Genomic DNA, 22,136 nt, shown 5'->3' with positions numbered 1-22,136 from the left:
ACCTCCAAAATAACCCCCAGTACCCCCCAATCATTGCCATTTTCTCATGTGAACATAACGTCTTCCCACTAAGAATAACTTTTTTTCTAAAAGATTTTATTTATTTGACAGAGAGAGATCCAATAGACAGAGAGGCAGGCAAAGAGAAAGGGGGGTGTGGGGAGAGGCTCCCTGCTGAGCAGAGAGCCCGATGCGGGACTCGATTCCAGGACTCTGAGATCATGACCTGAACTGAAGGCAGAGGTTTAACACACTGAGCCACCCAGGCACTCCAAAAATAACTTTGATGCTTTCTGAAGAGTGATGGTTTCGAGTCTCAGGAACCCCTTCTCCTGGGAGATACTTTCTCACTAGAATCCCTCCTATCTTCCCAGAAGCAGAGTCATTCTCGCCAGAGGTAAACTGATTTCTTACACCCTCCATAGTCTCCTCTTGGTTCAAACGGGGTATGCTAAACTGCATATACATGTGCCAAGATTGTTTGTTGATATTCCCACCAATTAAAGAGCAGTGGACAGACATGCTATTGCCTGCAGATGGCTTTCCACACAGGCCTAAATCACAGGTAGGCAAGTGCTCCAAATTTTCCTTACTTCTTCAGTGATTTTTAGTGTTTTATCACTTCCCGTACAACACAGAACATACAGCATAGAATATGCAACGTAGAACTACTCCTCAAGTAGTTGCTGATGGTAAGTGTGACCATAGGTCCTAATAGTTAATTGTATTTGGAACATAAATGATTTTGCATAATTACCTAGAGAATGATTGAAAGAGATAAAATTGCATTCTGTGAAGATTTCTATCTCCACATAACAAAAATTCACTAGCCATTGTTTTCTGTACACTAAATTCTAAACTGGTTTTAGAAAACACAAGAAAATTATTGCCACTTTGGTAAATGAAAATAAGCATAATTACTACCCCAACGTTTCATCTCTGTTACCATGTATATGGATCTTTTAAGCAGTTTGGAGGCTTGGACCTCAATTTAGTTTCACATAGTGTTCCTTATTTAACTGTTTCTGAAATTCCTGTCATCTGTTCAGCTCTGTAATTTTAGAGAGAAGATCTAAGTGAGCAATTTGACAATCAGGTATCTACTTCCTTTTCCTCTGTTTATTCTCATACACTATGTTGGAAGAACCTAAAATACAGCTAATGTTTTTTTATCAATCAGGGTTCAACCTAAGAAAAAGAACCAGTAGACATACATAGTAAGAGATTTATTGCAAGGAATTGGCTTACACTATTGTGAGGTCTAGCTAAGCCTCCAAAATCCATAGTACAGGCCACTGGAACTCTAGAAGAATTCTAGAGAAGGCTGTCTACAAATTCTCCCTCAGAGAAGCCTCAGTTCTGCTCTCAACCTTTCAACAGATTAAATCAAGTCCACCCAGATTATACAAGATAATCTCCTTCACTTAAAGTCAACAATTTTGGACTTTGATCATCGTTATCTGGAAGCTACCCTCCCAACAACGCCTAGATTAGTGTTTGAGCGAGTAATTGGAGTATAGCTAACCAAGTTGACACGGAAAACTGACTATCACATGTTTATTTAAATACTACAAGCTGAAATAGTCTCTATACAATAAAGTATAAAGAGAAAAAGAGAGGGAGAGAGAGAAAGCAACGGGAGAAAGAAAAGTAACAGAGACTTAGCTTAGAGATTAAATTTCCATATTAAGTATTTCCTATCAGCCTTATTTTATATATGTACTATTATATATGGAGGCATCACCAGGCAGCAATTAGAAAAGATCTGAATTCTGAGAAGCTGTCCTAACACTATTTTTATTTAGCATTTTCATTGTTTGTTTAGTATGAGCAACAAATGCAAGCAAATCCACAGCCATTTTGCCTTAGGGATTACTTATTTTAAATTGGGCTAAATCATAAGTTATTAATACTCTCTTTGCTTTACCTTGCATACAGAAGGCTGTTCTTTGACCATATTAAAGCAGGACTTTATGTGCTTTTTTGTCTCCTGTTTTCTCTGCAAGCCTGATGATCACTTTCATCACAGAAGAGCAGGGCTGGCACTGAACATCTTGCCTATTATGACGTGTTTCTCTTGACTAACCAACACAAGATCATTGTGTAAGAAGACAAATACTATTTGTATGTATATGTGGGTGTAGGTGTGTGCAGAAAATACTAGGAGAGAAAAATGTCTTCTATATATCAAGGTATTCTTCACAAGTTAAACATTCTTCTGTAACAAGAACCAGGCCTCCTTTGTTCAATCATCTGAAGTCAGAATGCTCTTTGTAGTTAACAACACAGTACGACAATAAGGTTTCCATATGATAAAGTTGCCTGGCTTCAGTAGTGAGGATATCTGATACCCTTCAATATCTGAAGGGACAAAATGATGACAGTATTCAGATGGAGTGACTCACAAGATGTTGCCTTTCCAGAACTAAGAAGAAATTCGTACCCATTTCCTGGTCTTAAGATTCAAATAGGAAGAGAAAAGTGAATGGACTGACAGAGCCAAAATAAGCCAAGATAATGAAAAAAGGAAGTTCCTCTTATATCTGCTAGATATGATAAAAAATAAATAAGATATTTATACTGTCCCACTTCACCTGTCAATAATATGTGAAGTTCCCATGAAATGTCTATAAATTCTGCTTATGAGGAATGATCACTGAGAAATCTGGCATGATTTCCCCAAGAAAGGTAAAGACCTCAAGCTCAAACCTTCTTCCTTATAGTATTTAGTCTGTTTGGACTGCTATAACAAAACACCATAGATTGGATAGCTTATAAACAGATATTTATTTCTCACAGCTCTTAAGGCCAGAAGTCCAGTATCAGGATGCCAGCATGGTTGGGTTCTAGTAAGTACCCCTTTTCAGGTTTCAGACTGCTAGCCTCTCATTGGATCCTCACAAGACAGAAGGGGCCATGAGGGATCTATCTAGGGACTCTTTTATAATGGCATTAATCCCATGCCTCTGGACCTAATCATCTCCCAAAGTTACACCTAACACATCAAATTGGGCATTAGATTTTCAATATTTGAATTTGGGGGGAGGAGACACAAACATTCAGATCATAGCATTCAGATACTGACTTTTTAAAAAATATCTTATTTATTTGACAGAGAGAGATCACAAGTAGGCAGAAAGACAGGCAGAGAGAGGAGGGGAAGCAGGCTCCCCGCTGAGCAGAGAGCCTGATGCAGGGCTCAATCCCAGGACCCTGAGATCATGACCAGAGCTGAAGGCAGAGGCTTTAACCCACTGAGCCACCCAGGCGCCCCTTGTTTCCAAATTAAATTTGATCTAAAAAAAAGGGTGGATGGATGCCAGGTAGGCAAAATAACAGGCCTGGTAGAGAAAGTAAAAACTTGGAAGAAGGGGCACCTGGGTGGCTCAGTGGGTTGGGCCTGTGCCTTCGGCTCAGTTCACGTTCTCATGGTCCTGGGATTGAGCCCCCCATCAGGTTCTCTGCTCAGCAGCGAGCCTGCTTCTCTCTCTCTCTGCCTGCCCTTCTGTCTACTTGTGATCTCGCTCTCTCTGCCAAATAAATAAATAAATAAATTTTTAAATGTAAGTTAATTAAAAAATAAAAAACATAACTATTACAAAAACACCTGTGTACATGCAAATATAGCACATAGAGCAGAAAATCAAATTTAATTTTTTTTTGGTTTGAAGGAACAGATTATTTGGCTTACTTACAGGCCACTGAAATTTTCTTAGAACCCAAATATCTGGAAAAGAGAGAAATGTGTGTTTTCATAGATTCATAAAACTTTAGCTTTTCCAGGGACCTTCCTAGTCACCTATTCCAAAAACTTCGTTTTGGATATATCGAAACTGAGGCTCAAAGAGGTAAATGCAGCCTTGAAGTGATTATCTGTGAATCTACCACCCCACTTCCAGCTTGGTTTAAATGTGGTAGTTCATAAAACAATACAAAATACTCGATTGATGTTCCTACCACATCCAACACGAAAAAGCCCTCTGAAACAGTACTAATAAAACTAAATATAGAACATAAACATATGATGAACTCAATATGTCAACATTTCTTTTGGAAGAAATATGGTCAAATGTATTGCCACCTAACAGGATAAAAATTCTAAGACCGTTGCTAATTCTCTTAGGGGTTGCTGCTTTTGGAAAAAGTAAAACAACCACTTCTTTTGTTTAATTAATTTTTATTTTATAAATGTAGATTAAATATTGTTTTCTGTCTTTTATTATTATTATTATTATTTTTATTTTTAAACCCTAGTGTTGAGGGTTGACTTTCAATAGATCACAGCAAGGGAGCTCCTTTGCTAACTACGAAACCCTGACCCAGAAGCAGGTTGTCTAAAAATTGGTTTAGCAGCAGGTTCCCTATGAATGTCTACTTTTTAAAATGCAGTAAATAAGCCTGCCCAAAAGACAGTCTTCAAACATACAATAGATACCTAACATTAGTTGTATACATACAAGCTTAAAAGCCAAACAATCCCAACCCCATACATGCACGTCCATTCAGATAAGATGACCTAAACACGTAAAGTGAACAGGATGCTGGCTCTCCGTGCATCCCCAACCCTTTGGCCATGATTCCTGGAAATGATACAGTTGCATATACATACGATAGTTACACATGACCATTTACATTTAAATTAATATTGAAAACTTGGTTGCTGGGTGACACCAGCCAAAAGTGCATAGGGGCTATTGTGTTGAACCGAGCAAATAAAGAATGTTTACATTATCTCAGAAAGTTCCATTGGGCATCATTGCTCAAGCAAAGATTTTTACTATTCACCTTAAATTATCCTCCTCCTTTTACTTCCTGAATTATCAACATAATTTTCTTATAGCTTTGGTCCCAGCTCTGCACAACTTAGCAATGCAGCTACTGAGCAAGTCATTTAACCGGCTGAGCTGGTTTGCTCATCTTAAATATCAGAATACAAATTCCTTCCCTAGCTGTCTCACTGGTTGGGAAGCTCAAATGAAATGCAACCAAACAAATATAAAATAATATTAATCCTGGAGGTTCTTTTCCCTTCTAGTGACTGCAGGAAAAAAAGTGATGTTTAACACCTTTTACAGTTAAGATGTGTAATAAATACAATTTAGAGATGACAGAGATTATGTCAAAGAACCCAGAAGCTGGTTAGGCCTCCTAAGTTAGGCCACATCCTATTTTTTCTAGGCTAAGTGTCTCGGCTTATGCTCTGTATGAGTCATCGTAAAATAAATAAAAGACTCCAACGTGTGTAACCATGGAAAATACACCAGTTGTTTATCTAGAAGTAAAACTACTCCACAGTATATCTGCCAATCATTATAATTAAGGTAATAGTAGCTAACATTTATTAAATGCTGGGAGCCATTTTGACAAGGGCATCATATATATTATCTCCCTGTATTTCACAGCAATAGGAATAAGTACTATTGTTACTACCATTTTATGTATTAGGAAATTGACACCTAGAGTCTTAAGAAATTTACCAAAGGTCACAAGCAATTGAAGGAAAAGGAATTTTTCTTGTTTTTTTTTCCCACTTTAACAACTTTTTATTGAAATACACATACTTTAGTTAAATATGCAATTCGTAAGTGTACGGCTCAATGATTTTTTATAAACCGAACAAACCCATGCAACCAGGACCCATATTAAGAAATAGAATATTTCCGGGACACCTCAGTGGCTTAGTCAGTTAAGCATCTGCCTTTGGCTCAGGTCATGATCCTGGAGTTCTGGGATCCAGTCCAGTGTCGGGCTCCTTGCTCGGCAGGGAGCTTTATTCTCCCTCTGCCTGCCTCTCCCTCTGTTTGGGCTCCCTCTCTCTTGCTAACAAACGAATAAATAAAAACCTTTAAAATAAAAAATTTTTAAAAAATAGAATATTTCCAGAACCTCAGAAGAAACGTTGGCCCTATTCCTGTCTCTTCTCCCGTACAAAAGTAACTAAAATCCTGACTTGGAACACCACAAATTCGTTTTGGCTAATTTATCATTTTGACTTATATACATGGAGTCATACTATACGTATGCTTTCGAGTCTGATTTTTTTACTTAACTTTATATTCCTAAGATTTATCCATATAGTTGAGTGTAGTTGTAGCTAGTTCATTTTTGTTGCTGTATAGTACTCCAATGCAGGAATATACCCTACTTTATTTACCTGTTTTACTGTGACGTTTGGCTTGTTTCTCATTTGGGGCTTGTATTAGTTTCCTAGAGCTGCCATAACAAAGTATCTCAAATTGAGTGTCTTGAGCAACAGAAATTTATTATATCGTGTTCTGGAGGATCGAAGTCTGAGACCAAGTGGCAGCAGGGTTGCTTGCTTTGGAGGGATATAAGGAAAAATCTGTCCCATGCCTTTCCCCTAGCTACTGGTGGTTGTCTGGCAGACTTTGGTATTCCTGGTCTTATAAAAGCATTACCCCACCCTCTGCCTTCATTTTTACATGGCAGTCTCCTTGCTTGTGTGTGTGTGTGTCTGTGTGTGTGTGTCCGAAGTTTCCCCTTCCCCTAAAGGTCATAGGTCAGATCAGGGCTACACCCTACTATGACCTCACTTTAATAACATCTGCAATGACCCTATTTCCAAATAAGGTCATAGTCTGAGATACTGGAGGTTAGGACGTCAAGACATAAATTGGGGGGAGGGGAAAGGCATCTTTGAGCTTGCCAAATAGACACCATGAGCAAAGCTCACCCTCCCGAGTTGAAAAAAATTATGGACAAGAAATTATAACTGAAATTAAATGGTGGCAGACATGTTCAAGGAATATTGTGGGGATTCGCTCCGTTTATGAATCTTGTGATAGATGAATGTGTGGTGATGGCAACTAGTGGGCAACAGAACAATACTGGAATGGTGGTAATACGAGGAAATAGTATCATCATGTTAGAAGCCTTAGAAGGAGTATATACAATGGACGTGTTCATCCGAACAATCAATTGCTTCCACATGTCCCCTCTCTCTAGTACCTGTTTTACCACATAATAAACATCAGGTCGTGTGCATTTTCATATTGAACTTTTTTGTTAAATAAACTTTATAATAGTCAATAAATAAATAAATAAATTGGGGGAGGGGTAGGCACAATTTAACCCATAACAAGGCTACTATGACCAACAGTGCTAAGAATATTCTTATATATGTTTGGGTGAATATATGTAATTGTTTCTGATGAGTATATTCTTACAAGTGGATATGCTAGATTTTAGAGTCAATATATATATTTATGTATGTCTATTATGGATGTCTATTCAACTTGAACAGAAAACTGCCAAACAGTTTTCCAAAATGGTTATGCTAATTTTCCCTTCTCTCATCCTCTCATCAGTATATGAGAATTCCATACGCGTATGAGAATTCCATGACTCAAACATTCCAAATGTTCAAACATTTGATAGTGTCTTTTTTTAATTTCAACCATTTTATTTAAACCATTATGATGAAAATATAGTTGTATCTCATTGTGATTTTAATTTGGCTTTCTCTGATGAGTAATAAATTAAATAATTAATAAAATTAATAGAGATATCTTTTTGATCATTTTGCTGATCTGGTCATTTGCTAATTTTTCAATTGAATTAACTGCATTTGTCTTGGATTTGCAATAATTCAATGTTTTTCCAGAAATAATGGGTACTTTGTACCTATACATATATCCCTTTTCACTCCAAGTTAGGAACTTGGCTTCAGGCAAGTGGACAGATGGAGGTGATTTGCTTCACTTTCTGCACGCTTCTCTTATGCATGTGTTTAAAATGCTAAAGGTAGAAGGTGGAAACATCATACCCTAAAATAGGGACAGAAGGAAAAAAAATTGATGCAAAAACTATCCATCAGCATCTGGTCTTCTAGAATTTTTTTTCATTTTTTTAAAAATTTTATTTATTTATTTGACAGACAGCACTCACAAGTAGGCAGAGAGGCAGGCAGAGAGAGAGGAAGGGAAGCAGGTTCCCTGCTGAGCAGAGACCCCCGATGCGGGGCTCAATCTCAGGACCCTGGGATCATGACCTGAGCCGAAGGCAGAGGCTTTAACCCACTGAGCCACCCAGGTGTCCCTGGTCTTCTAGAATTTTTTTTTAAATATGACTTTTAGTTTCAGAGTGAGAGTGTGCATGCTCATCTGTGTATCAGACTACCTCTGTGTCCCTTTGTAACATTCCTTTCAAAAGACTTTAGCCACTTGGCTGACTCACCTCTTTTTTACAGCTTTTTCTCTAGGCTTACTTTCCCTGGTGTCAGGCACGGGCTGCAGAGAAAGATAAGATGTATGTGTCAGCTTTCAGGGCTTAATAAGGAACCCTGCATACAGTAAGTCCTCATTATTGATTTGTTGACTACAAATCAACAGAAGCCTCCACGTGATTGCTACACAATAGAGGCATAGTGGTATCCTTTCATAGAATGTTGTCTTGTTTTTTAAGAATTTTTAATATCAACAAAAAACATTCCAAGAGATAACCAAAAATGTCATATTCCACAAAAAAGTTTAGTAAATTTCTAATGTTTCTCCCTGACAATTTCCCTGTTTTATTGTAAATATAAGTAGAGTGAGGTCTGATCACTTAAATGACATCTCACTAATGATCATCTTTCCACTTTCATTTATTATTACAAATAGAGTCTCGTGATTTTCAACCTTGTATTGGTCCTATAATGACCTATAGGTCTACCGAAGAGTTTCCGTAAGTTACTTTTTGTTATGGTGAATACACCTAACATAGAATTTACTATTTTAACTATTTTTTAAGGTTTTTATTTGTTTATTTGACAGAGACAGATATCACAAGGAGGCAGAGAGGCAGACAGAGAGAGGGAGAAGCAGGCTCCCCGCTGAGCAGAGCCCAATGCAGGGCTCCATCCCAGGACCCTGAGATCATGACCAGAGCTGAAGGCAGAGGCTTAACTCACTGAGCCACCCAGGTCCCCTATTTTAACTGTTTCTAAGGGTACAGTTTAGTGGCACTAATACTTTTGCATTGTTGTGCAACCATCACTACTGTTCATCTCCAGAACTTTTCCATCATTCCAAACTGAAGCTCTGTGCTCATGAAATTCTAACTCCCCATTCCTCTCACCTCCTAGCTCCTAGCAACCACTATTCTACTTTCTGTCCCTATGAATGGACTATTGTTGAGTACCTCATATAAGTGGAATCACATAATATTCATCCTTTTGTATCTGGCTTATTTCACTTAGCATAATGACCTCAGGTTTATCTATGTTGTAGAATGTATCAGAAGTTCATTGCTTTTCTAAGACTGAATAATATTTCGTTGAATGTGTGTATCATATACTATTTATCCATTTACCCATCAGTGGACATTTGGGTTGTTTCCACTTGGGTTATTTTATTTAACCTTCACAATTAGTAGCCTTGGCAGTCCTGAATTGGAAAATTGACTGTCACTTACCTAGCAACTGACTCTGCCCATTTTGAATTTCCTTTTTGCATATTAATCTCCCCCCTTATAAAATGGAAATGAAATTACGCACTTCACTGGAGGGAAGATTTAATGAGATAACAAAATACCTAGTGTACTGCCTGTCATATAACTGGTATTAAATAAAAGATAGCTGGTAACATAATGATTCATGTTGATAGTAAACAATTAAAGAGTCTGTTCCATATGTCTCAGAAGTCCAGACCCATGTACTTAATGTATCCCCTGCATCCCCTGCTTTATGAAAATGTCATCTTAGGTCATATACATATGGCATACCCAAAAGGTATTTTTGGCTTCTAAAATATTCAAGTCACCAAAAAAAACAAGAATCATTTGTGAAACACTTTTTTTAAAATTCTACCCAGAGTATATTCACCAACCTCTGCGAGGTTAAAATGTCACTTCAAAGAGTTCAGTTTTAAGGAGTATCAGTGATTTGTCTCTTTAGGGAAAAAAAAAAAGGTTCATTTTGTTTTTGTTAATTTTGTCATTTTGTTAATTTTATTATTTTATCAGTTGTAGCCATTAAATAACACCCCCCCCCCAAAAAAAAGCAAGTTGCCTTTTTGGACTTTAATACCAAATTTCAAGGTTGGTAAGCATACATGATATTGTCACCAATTCAAGGTGACCAATTATTTGGTGTCAAAACCATTAGAGATCAATAATCAGGAAATGAGAGCAGTATGTTTTTATCTATTATCTGTTAATAGCAACTAAAAAAGCTTTATAAATATACTTAAAAATAACTGTAGGCTATCCAGTTATTTAAAATCAGCCAAATAATCCTAATAATAAAAACAAGTTACTGCCTGACACCAATTAGGATGGCTATTATCAAAAACAAAACAACATAACGAAACAGGAAATACGTGTTGGGAGATAACCTAGAACCCTTCAGTGTGACAATTCTTTAAAAAATAACAAATAGGGGGCACCTGGCTGGCTCAGTGGGTTAAAGCCTCTGCCTTCAGCTCAGGTCATGATCCCAGGGTGCTGGAATCGAGCCCCACATCGGGCTCTCTGCTCAGCGGAGAGCCTGCTTCCTCCTCTCTCTCTGCCTGCCTCTATGCCTACTTGTGATCTCTGTCAAATAAATAGATAAAATCTTAAAAAAAAATAACAAATAGAATTACTATATGATCCAGTAATTTCCACTTCCGGATACTGATGCAAAAGAACTGAAAGCAGAATCTTAAAGAGATATTTGTATGCTTATGTTCATAGCCGTATTATTCAAAATAGCTAAAATATGGAAGCAACCCAAATGCCATTAGACAGATAGATGGATAGATAAGCAAAATGCAGTATATACATACAATGGCATATTATTCAGCCTTAAAAAGAAAGGAAATTCTGACACTAGCTACAACACAGATGAACATTGAACACATTGAGCTAAGTGAAATAGGCCAGTCACAAAAAGACACATACCATATGATTCCATTTATATAAAGTACTTAAAGTAGTCAGAATCATAGAGACAGAAAGTAACATGGTGGTTGCCAGGGGCCGAGGGAAGTTATTGTTTAATGGAATATAGCGGGGAGTTATTGTTTAATGGAATAGAGCTTCAGTTTTCCAAGATGAAAAGACTTCTGGAGATGGAGAGTGGCGACAATTGCACAACAATAGGAATGGACTTAATAGCTGGGTATTTAAAAATGGTAAGATGATAAATTTTATGTTATGTATTTTACCACAATAAAAAAATTGGGGGAAAAGTAAAAAAATTGGGGGAAAAAGTAACACACCCTACACTATGTTACTTGCAACAGAAGACAAATTGTATATACAAGGTGAAACAAGAGAGATTAATAAATATTTTTACATGTGTCTGCAAATCCAGCATACACAGGTATATGAGTGATCCCTGTATATCCTGAATAAGGAAAATATTATTCCTATAGGAACTCAGTGTGGCTTGGAAATTTTATAATTTCTAGTTAATGTGGAGGAAATTATTAGAAAAAAATATGAAGAACACATAAAAAGTTGATGATAATGTGAAATATAGGTGAAATAATGTGATGATAACTGGTGAAAGGAAATAAGTTGTTTCACTCTGTTAACACATTCTATTCACAGGCAGAAGAAAGATGGCTTAAATGTTTGAACTACTTAACACAGACTCAAATACAGGGCTGACTAGACAAAACAAACTAGTCATTAGAATTGAGGTTTCTAGTCAGATTTGCCAGATGCACTAAGAAACTTGGTAGCTAGTGTGGGGCTTTATGGTAAACAGAAAGAAAAGCGAAGGAAAGACCAAAGAATCAAGGACATAGTTTTATAGTTTGCATGTGTGTTTAATAAAGCATAAGTTTTTACCACTGGAAAAAAAAATCAAGGACACAGGAAAACAAAACAAAACAAAATAGCAAACATAGTTGAATATGGACTCAGTTAGTTCTGATGAAGTATATGTGTACATCTGAGTTACATTTAATTTTTAAAATTTTGTTAATCTATGGTAATTATAAACTGGACTGTGTGAACTCTGAGATCCTGTTTCTTTCTCTCTCTCTCTCTTTTTAAAGTTTTAATTATTTATTTGGGAGGCGGGGCATGTACGTTCACAAGCAGGATAAGGGGGAGGAGAGGCAAGGGAGAGAGAGAATCTTCAAGCAGACCCCATGCTGAGTGTGGAGCCTGAAACTGAACGCATCCCACAATGCTGAGATCATGACCTGGGCCAAAATCAAGAGGTGGGCGCTCAAATGACTGCGCCACCAGGTGCCCCAGATCCTGTTCCTTTCTAAGGATTATATTCTAAGTTTCATTGCCCTTTAAAATTTAACTTCCATTCTAACACTTATCTTTTTTTAAGATCTTTAAAAAAAATTATTAGAGAGATTGGAGAGAGAGCACAAGTAGGCAGAGCAGCAAGCAGAGGGAGAGGGAGAAGCGGGCTCCCCCCTGAGCAGAGAGCCTGATGCGGGACTTGATCCAAGGACCCTGGGATCACGAACTGAGCTGAAGGCAGTCACTTAACCAACTGAACAGCTCAGGTGCCCCTCTAACACTTCTTCCCCCAAGAAATAACTCATTGGCTTTTTAATATTTTTAAATTCAATATTCAGGCATTCTTTCTTTGCTGGAGTACCTAGAACAATATCTTCTGATGTTTAGTATATAATGAGGTCACAAAAATGAATACCTCGTTTGCCCTCAAGGAGCTCACTATCAATATAGCAAGTGTTGAGAGGTAAACAGATAATTCCTTCATCTTAAAGGATAAGGAGGCGTGAGGTTAAAGTAGCTACAGGTGTTCCAGGTGAGAGGCGCTTTGAAAGTGCACAAGAAAAACCTGAGAAACAAGATTGCCCAGTGCCTGAAGAAACTTCAGTAGTTAAGTGTTCTTGGAGAGAAGGGTGGTGAGTGATTGGGCTGCATGGCTAGCAGTGGCCACATAATTAAGAACTCTGTTTGGTAGGCTAAGGAACTTGGATTTTATCCTGAAGTCAAGGGAAGTCAGTTAAGGACTCAAATTAGAAATGTGGTGAGATAAAATATGAATTTACAGTTAATCTGAGGATGAAGTGCATGTGTATTCAGATTCAGAGGTGCGTGTGTGTATCAGAGGCATGGAGGAAACTGAAAGAGAGCTGTAAGAATCCCAGCAGGAGTCACGTCACCTGGACCAGTGCCTGGACAGTAGGCTCTCAGAGGCAGGAGCAAAACCTGAATACCTCAGAGATATTCAGGAGGCAGAGCTGGCTAGCCATTGTGAGCGTCTCTCCTAGGATTTAGTAGGTCTATGGAAAGATCTTGAAGCCAGTCATTTAATAAAATTTTCCAGGTATGCTTCTGATTAGTCAGGTGTAGGACATAGCGTTACATACCGCTTCTCAGAGAGTTTGAGTTTCCAAAAAGAGAGAGAGAGAGATGGCAATTAGAAGACCCTGGAGAGCCTTTGGTGAAAGATCAAAGAGCCATGACTGTTCCCATGGTGAAGAAAGAGAAGCCACAGGGAGGGAGCAGCATCCCCTACAAGATGGATTCCAAGATTTTGGAATCCAAGATTTTGGAATCCATCTTGTAGGGGAAAGACTTCCAAAATTCCAAGATTTTGGAATCCATCTTGTAGGGGAAAGACTTTGAACAGAAGGAGGATCTCAGTTTTGAGTTAGGAACTAAAGAAGAAAGGATAGGAACATGGACCCAAATATTTGGGGGGAGAGGATAGGGACAGGATTTAAGGAATTCTACTTTATATCCTCCTCTAATTCCCCAGTGAAGCAGCCAGGACCTTTTCTGAAAAGGCTAAGGTGAATAAGGCGAATGGTGGGACGCCTGGGTGGTTCAGTTGGTTAAGCAGCTGCCTTCGGCTCAGGTCATGATCCCAGCATTCTGGGATCAAGTCCCACATCGGGCTCCTTGCTCCGCAGGGAGCCTGCTTCTCCCTCTGCCTCTGTCTGCCTGTGCTCGCTCTCTCTCTCTCTGACAAATAAATAAATAAAATCTTAAAAAAAAAAAATAAGGCGAATGGTAAGAACCATGGAGAGGATGAAAAGGGGGCTCACTGGAGAAACAGAAGTGTGCTGTGGCCTCTTAGAGAGCACTACCAAGGCAAGAAACTGTGTTTGTACTGGTACCAACAAGCACACTGTGATTTTCTTTTCTTTTCTTTTTTTAAGATTTTTTTAAAAAGATTTTATTTATTTATTTGTCATAGAGAAGCGAGAGCAAGCACAGGCAGACAGAGTGGCAGGCAGAGGGAGAAGCAGGCTCCCTGCCGAGCAAGGAGCCCGATGTGGGACTCGATCCCAGGACGCTGGGATCATGGCCTGAGCCAAAGGTAGCCGCTTAACCAACTGAGCCGCCCAGGTGTCCCCTTTTTTTAAGATTTTTAATTTATTTATTTGACAGACAGAGATCCCAAGCAGACAGAGAGGCAGGCAGGGAGAGAGGAAGGGAAGCAGGCTCCCCGCTGAGCAGAGAGCCCGATGTGGGGCTTGATCCCAAGACCCTGGGACGATGACCTGAGCCGAAGGCAGAGGCTTTAACCCACTGAGCCACCCAGGCACCCCACACTGTGATTTTCTTCCCATAGAGTTGTCACGTAGAGCAAATAAAAATATAAGATCCCTGCCTAAATTTGAGTTTTAAATAAAAAACGGATAATTTTTGAGGACAAGTAGATCTATGTAACTTTCAGGACAAACTTAAAATAAAATTTTTTCATTAGTTATTTGAAGTACACATTTAACTTGACAACCTGTATATTATTTGGGAACCCTGTATGAGAACTAAAAAAATCAGGTGTGAGCATTAATGTCTAATACTTAGAGTTAAGGTTGAAGTTTACTATAAAAATCCTCTTCATTCATTAATATTTATTTTATGTGCAAGCATGACTCACTGTCAATAGCAGACAGATCCACAGACACATGCTCATAACGTGGCAACAACCACAGACTGATAAGCTGTGACTATTGAGCTGCATCCTTCCTACCTGTGGCATTTCCAGAAACATCCACCTTCACCTCTGACTTCAAGAATCAGTGTTTCTTCACAGTGAACCATCTGTTGGGTTTTTTGCTATCCATATCTGATAAAAACGCAATAATTTCTCTCACACAACTCTAAACCAGCTAACCTGATCATTAGCTAAAAGTAGAGTAACCAATGGTCTCAGTTTGCCAAAACTGAAGATTTCTCAGGACTTGGTATTTTCAGTTTTAACACTGGGAGCATCCCAGGCAAACCAGGATCGCTGGTTATCTGCCTTGTCCATGGTAGATCCTTTAAACCAGTGATGTCTTTATGTTGACTACTAAGTTTTAGTTCTCAAAAAACAATTATAATTTCTCTCCTCAAAATTGTTCCTCCTCCACAGCCTCATCTTCACTACTTAAATTATCTTTTATATAAAAGGTAAGAATTACCCTAAAAAGAGTAGATTTTTTTACATTTTATGTCATATCACATCTTAGTTCTTAGAATATTCTCACTGGAAAAGTCTGTCAATTATAAGATCATGTGTTTTCTAGGCTAATTTTAGCGATACCATTTTTAAGTGATTGAGTTAGGGAAAGAGTTGATCCTTCTGTATCAGCTGACTTTATCCCTCTACATACCAGTTTGAAGATATCCTATGATGCACGAACAATACAGAATGACAAAATGCACATATATATCTGTATATATTTGTATCCTGAAAGCAAAAGATAAACAACTGGCAACAAAATCTTAGTTTTGTACCTTGCAGTGAATTACCCTCCCACAAATTTTAAGAAAACACCCATTCTAGTGGCTCAAGCATGACTTTACCATTGGGCAGAGACAAACAACATAATTAGGGAGTTGTGTTTAGACCAATTAAAACTTTCATAATGATGGCAACATTCAAGTCTTGATTTACAGTTATGAGAGAGGTTAGCTGCCAAACAAATATTGATTATCTTCTTCTTACTTTGATTTTATTCCAGGTAGCTATGTGATTAGATAAAAGACTCCTTTTTACAGCCTCTACTGCAGCTAGACATGAGATTCAGAAAGGCCCCTTAAGAGAGGAGAACCAGCTTACATGAAGCCTTTTTACTTTTTCTTCTGTCTTGCTTCTTGCCTGGAACTCAAACATGGTGGCTGGAGCTTCAGCAGTCATCTTGGACCATGAGGAAACTTTGCAAATAGAAGCTATGGTTACAAAAGGCACAGGAGGAATATAGGAACAGGCTGAGTCTCTGATGACTTTGGCACTACCCTATAAAATGTAGACCACCCATCCCCAAACTTCTTTTACCTGAGAAACAGTTAAAGATCCCATTTTGTTGTCTGCTACTACCTGCTAATGTAAATCCCAACAGACACAACTGTTAATTGTGAATATAAGTAAAGGTGAGGTGTGCTTGAATTAGTTCATAATAGTAAAACATATTGTTTATTGTATGTCAATTTCTGAAATACTTTCTCAATATTATCTTATTTAATCCTCATAAAGAATTATGAAGTAGGTATTGCATATACTCTATTCTTCATATAAAGAAACTTAGCTCAGAAATGTTAAGGAACTTGCTCAAGGTCACAAACTAGAAAGTGATAATACTGGAACTCAAATTCAGAAAGGTGGCCGTGACACCCTGGTTCTAAACTTCTCAAGGGAAAAACAAAAACAAAAACAAAAACAAAACAAAAACCCACACAATTCCAGTGACAGAAAGCAAAGAAAATTTTATAATTTTAATGGATCAATCTTTCATTTGTGAAATTATGAGTGTTTATTATGAACTTTGCTCTTTTAAAGAAGCGAAACCTAGAAATAAGACACATGTCCCATCTTTACAGCTCCTGGTTTAGGGGGAAAGAATCTACAAAATATTCCTGTGAACCTGCTCAATAATCCCAAGGAAATTATAAAACAGGTAAGGTCCTCCACCGGAATCTTCACATTGCTTCTCAGTCTTCTCCTCATCTGTAGCCAGGCGGTGCTTTTGCCTGATGATGAAATGCCGGATTCCAAAGGACTCTCTTCACATCCATAGTCGTCAGTGATTTGTGCATGTGTTTCCATGATTTTCTGACAGATGACAGTAAAATGTCTCGTGAGTGTGTTCTTTCCTAACTTGCACAAGGGTACTATTTGGGCTAGTGTCAAGAGTGTAACCACTCTGTGTGCTCCTCTATTCTGGGCACCTTAACTTGCGATCTCCCATCCGAAGCACCCCAACAGCACTCCCACAGCTCCAGGCCCTATCACATCCTAACCTTAACCTAACAGGCTATGTCCCAGACAACTTCCAATGGCCTAGAATGACACCTCTCATCTCAAATCAAAGTCTTGATATCATTCAGTGGTCAAGATAATGAAGTCCATAAACTAAGTTATGACAAAAATGGAAATTAGTCTTTCTTGTTTTCTTTCTTAAGACATACTTGAACACTAAAACGTCTTAATTCATAGACGTGTGTGTGTGTGTGTGTGTGTGTGTGTAAGGGAAGGAAAAGGGAAAGTTTAGTAAAGTAATAACCATTTAAAAATACAGTACTGGGGGCACCTGGGTGGCTCAGTGGGTTAAGCCTCTGCCTTCGGCTCAGATCATGATCCCAGGGTCCTGGGATCGAGCCCCACATCAGGCTCTCTGCTTGGCAGGGAGCCTGCTTCCTCCTCTCTCTCTGCCTACTTGTGATCTCTCTGTCAAATAAATAAATAAAACCTTAAAAAAAAATAAAAATACAGTACTGAAAAAATACAGTACTCTTACTATAATCCCTAGTTCATCTGCATCTCATTCCCCAGGTGAAACTCTTTGAAAGGTAACACACACTTTTTTCTCTTTTTTCTGGTATTTACCTCCACATTTCTAAATAATCTACTGATACTGGTATGTCTTATTTAATTAATTTCAAATGTATTTATGAATATCGTATTATGATAAACGAGGATTTCCATCTCTTATACCACCAATCCTATTTTCCTTATATCTGCCACTCTCCCAGGTGCCTGGGTGACTCACTGGGTTGAGTGCCTAACTCTGGATTTTGGCTCAGTTCATGATCTCACGGTCATGAGATCCAGCCGTGAGTCAGGCTCTGTGCTCAGCACAGAGTCTGCTTGTCCCTCACCCTCTGCTCCTCCTCCCACACACTCTCTCTCTCCAACAAATAAATAAATAAATAAAATCTTAAAAAAAAAAAATCTTATACTCTCCCAAGATAGTTACACCACAAGTTTTGGTTAAATCAATATCCAGTGTTTACATTGTTATGGCTGTGTAAATGTTAACACTTCAGACTCCTATTCTTTCCTGTAGACGTTGTTTTTCCTAGCATTCACTGCCTCATCTTGTCATTTCTTAGTGTTAGTAGCTGCTTCATTTCTCAATTTTTCATGAGAAATTTTTATACATCAAATATCATTATTTTTTGAGTACTCAAACATTACAAATAATCTATGAATTCCGTTTGTCCCCAGAGGAAGACTCCCCACCATCCTCCTGCTCTGATCTTGATTGACTTATTATTGGGTTCGTTATCCAGCTGTCAGTTGGGGTGTCCTTTCGCTATTAATAGTCTGGAAGTTTGCTTTGCCTCCTCCCTGTGTTGGATCCCTTTGTTACTGTCATGTCTACTCCCTCATCTGGAGTACATTCTCTAGTAGTTTCTGCAAATGTAGAAACTATGTTTGAATGCCCACGTGTCTACATTTGCTGTTATACTTGACTCTTAATTTGTCTAGGTGAAAATCATTGTTTCACAAATATTTGATGAACAGTTTCGCTGTCCTTTAGGATCCCAGATTACTGCCAATGAGCAGTAACAGCCCTGATGTTCCAAAATTTCCTGACAACATGCCTTGGTGTGGGTCTCTCCCCTTTTACTCTGCTGATAATCAGTGGAGTCGTTTCAGTCTGAAGACTCACGGCCTCAGCTCCAGGAAATTTTCTTGTTCTCTTTTTCTGGAGCTCCTCTTCCTTCAGATGTTCTCCTAGATCGATCCTTAGGATCTATTACATTTTCTTTACTAAAGTCTTTTTCTTTGTCTTTTTGTCGGATTTTTTCTGAGAGATTTTTTACCTCTATCTTTCATGTCATTTATCAGAGATTTTGTCTGTTGTATTGTTCGTTTCTAAGAGTTCTTCTTTGCCATTTTTCACTTCATCTTATTTTTTGTTTGTTTTTTAGGGATGCAGTATCTTGAGGGAGGTTAGGTATGCACCAGGATATTGGTATTCAGGGATCCATTCAGGAAAAGATGGTAGGAAGCCTTTGGAGAAATATGAGGAAATAATGTATTAACCCATTTTCTAAGATTACCAGGAATGATTTAGGATCAGACTTTTTACTTCTCAAAGTGGCTTCAGGACTGTCCTTGGTTCACTCTATGGAACAACAATTTTTGAATTCAGATACAACTCAAACTGTGCAGGTTAGGTTAGTCGACAATCTAATGGAGGGAGAATGATTTCTAACAAAAGAATTCTATTTTCTTATGACTGAGTTCTCACCAGGACCAAACAAACGATCTATTTAGATTTCGTTTTGTCTTCTAATTTTTTGGCTACAGGCTTCCTTAGGTTCAGAAGCAACTCAGACTGCTTCAGAGAAAGGATAGGTATTTGCTCAGTTTCCTGTTTTGATATTATGCACAATAATAACTGAGGTTCACAAACTCGATCAGGCAGAATGATTTCCTGCAGTTCCATTCTTGTTTGTGATCTTTCCTCCTAACTGGGCTACACTCACACTTTGTAGTTCTCTCAGGTTTCTTGGGTCTTTTCTAAAAGGCTGACCAAGTAGCAAAAAATCCTTAAACCTTATCTAGCTGTTGAATTGGCCTCAGATTTGTTCTTTTTCTCTTTCTTTTTTCTTCCTCCCCCCCAAATGATCGAACAGCATTGACTTCTCTTTATGGAATACTAGAAAGTTTGGGCAGGGACAAATATCACAGCTTCACCCTTCCCTCCACCTGGTTAGCCAACATCTTTATTTGGATGATATCGCATTTTATGTGAAAATCAGGGGCACTGGAGTATACAGTTTGGGAAGAATAAGGGAGATGCAGTATATTTCCCCCCCCTTTTAAAGAATTTTATTTATTTATTTGTCTGAAAGAAGGAGAGAGGGAAAGCAAGAGAAGGGGGAGGGGCAGAGTGAGAAGCAGGTTCCAGGCTGAGCCTATGTGGGGCTCCATCCCAGAACCCTGGGATCATGACCTGAGCCAAAGGCAGCTGCTTGACCGACTGAGCCACCCAGGTAAGCCCATCCTTTTTTTTTTTTTGAAGACAGTGGAGGTCCTCATGTACTGACTCTACAGACACGAGCCCACGCCGCCCTCCAACAGTGGCTGAGCCACTTCCTCTCTCAGAAGAGACTCCCTGCCCTGAGTCACCATCCTGCTGTTGTCAGCCGCCTGTTTGCTCAGTGGTAACACACTCCGCCCCCACGTCCCTACACGGGAGTTCTGGGGAATTGCCCCAATTTTCAGCTCTGCTGAGATGGTTTGTGACTAATCTCCTATCTCTTTAGTGTCATTTTGAAGGGACAAGAATAACCCCTATTTTTATTGACTTATTTATGTATTTTTGGTCATTTCTCTTCTAGGCCTCTCCTTATTTATTTGGACGCAGGCTAAATTAAGTCCAAAATCAGTAACTTGGTTTTGTAGATCATTCATTTAGAATCGGATTTCTCTCCTGCTTCCCTGTTAAGATAGTTTTCTTTCCATGAGGGGAAAACCACCATGCAGGAGGAAGATCTTATTTTCTGTGGTACAGTTTACCGTATTTTCCATTAAATGCTGTCAGTAATTGTCTGAAATAAGGTACAGAACTACAATCCTAGGCATTCTATTTAGGATCTGTTTATTCATAGTTTTACATACCACGCTTCTCCTGGAACGACAAGGATTGCCAATGCAACCAGAAGTTGCTACACTTGATCTTTGCACTATTCTGCAATGTCAAGTGATTTTTTAAAAAAAAATCGTGATTCCACTGTATTTGTTTGTTTTGTTTTACTATCATTTAAAACTGTTATAATTAAATATCCTCCACCTCTTAGAATTGGTGTTTTACGTTAGAGATCTTGGCATGTTTATTAGCGACTTAACCCCCCATAAGGCAGAGACACCCACACTGAGGGGCTGTGGAAGATAAGTCTCTGTGTACGTACTTAACTCCCATCACTAGCTTGGAGCCAAAGGGATTAGAGAATTTTAAGCAGCCCAATTTTGTTTGAACATAAGGTGTGAAGGTGGGAATGGCAGGAGATGATGTAGGAGAGACAGTGTTAAAGAGCTTAAATTTTGTAATTTTAGAGTTTGTCATAGGTCTGGAGAGGAGGCTGGGCATAATCTAATTTTAGGAAGTCTAAAATCTAAATTAGATCAATTTTCCTAAATTTAAAAGACTATATTTCAAAAAAAAAAAAGAAACAGAAGAACAGATTATAAGGCTCCTATTTAGCTCAAGAGGGTTTAAAACTCCAGAAATCTGTTTCTCTTTATATAATTCAAATGGCATCAGTAATCACATCAGTATTGAGTAGATGCTCTATACTATATAGCTATTGGTTTAGTCTATATGTGAGTGAGGGAATGGGGCGATATCAAAAATCCCGTATAATTCCCATAAATTGTTTGGTAATATCACATTTAAATTATAGTATTAAAAAAAGATATTATTTTTTTTTATTCAACAAAGAGAGAGAGCACAAACAGGGGGAGCATCAGACTCTCCGCCAAGGAGAGAGTGTGATAAGGGACTCGATCCCAGGACCCCGGGATCATGCTGAGCCAAAGTTTAACCAACTGAGCCACCCAGGTGCCCCTAAATTACAGTTCTGAATGTGATATTACCTATGTGCTCTCTCTCTCACACACACACACACACACACGTATGTATGCATATATAGTGGAAATAAAAAGCATATAACTATGGGCAAGGTCAGAGGGAAGCCATATGCCTGAAGAATAAAGTGAGAAGATTTTTTAAATACCATGTATCACAACTTGTTTCTTTCTTTCCTGTTCACTTCCCTCCCTCTTCCTTCTCTTCCCTTTTTTCCTTCCTTCTCTGTTATTATTTCATAAAAAAGGAAGGAAGGAAATTGAGAGAAAAAGAGAGGAAAGGAAAGGGAGGGAAGAAAACCCACATGTTGTGGGTCCCAGCCAGGGTTTCCATGCCTCATGCATATTTGCTGACTGGTCATTATATAAGCCCTAGTCATTTCTATATAAGCCATGT

At 38.4% G+C, this 22,136-nt stretch overlaps 1 pseudogene; it reads left to right on the top strand.

Moving 5' to 3' along the window:
• The first annotated feature begins 6,679 nt into the window (after window positions 1-6,679).
• On the top strand, window positions 6,680-6,985 carry LOC122907476 (annotated as a pseudogene).
• The last annotated feature ends 15,151 nt before the right edge of the window (window positions 6,986-22,136 follow it).

The sequence above is a fragment of the Neovison vison genome, chromosome 5 (genome assembly GCF_020171115.1).
Source record: "Neovison vison isolate M4711 chromosome 5, ASM_NN_V1, whole genome shotgun sequence".
In the NCBI taxonomy this organism is placed as follows: Eukaryota; Metazoa; Chordata; class Mammalia; order Carnivora; family Mustelidae; genus Neogale; species Neogale vison.
This window is presented reverse-complemented; position numbering and strand designations above follow the sequence as displayed.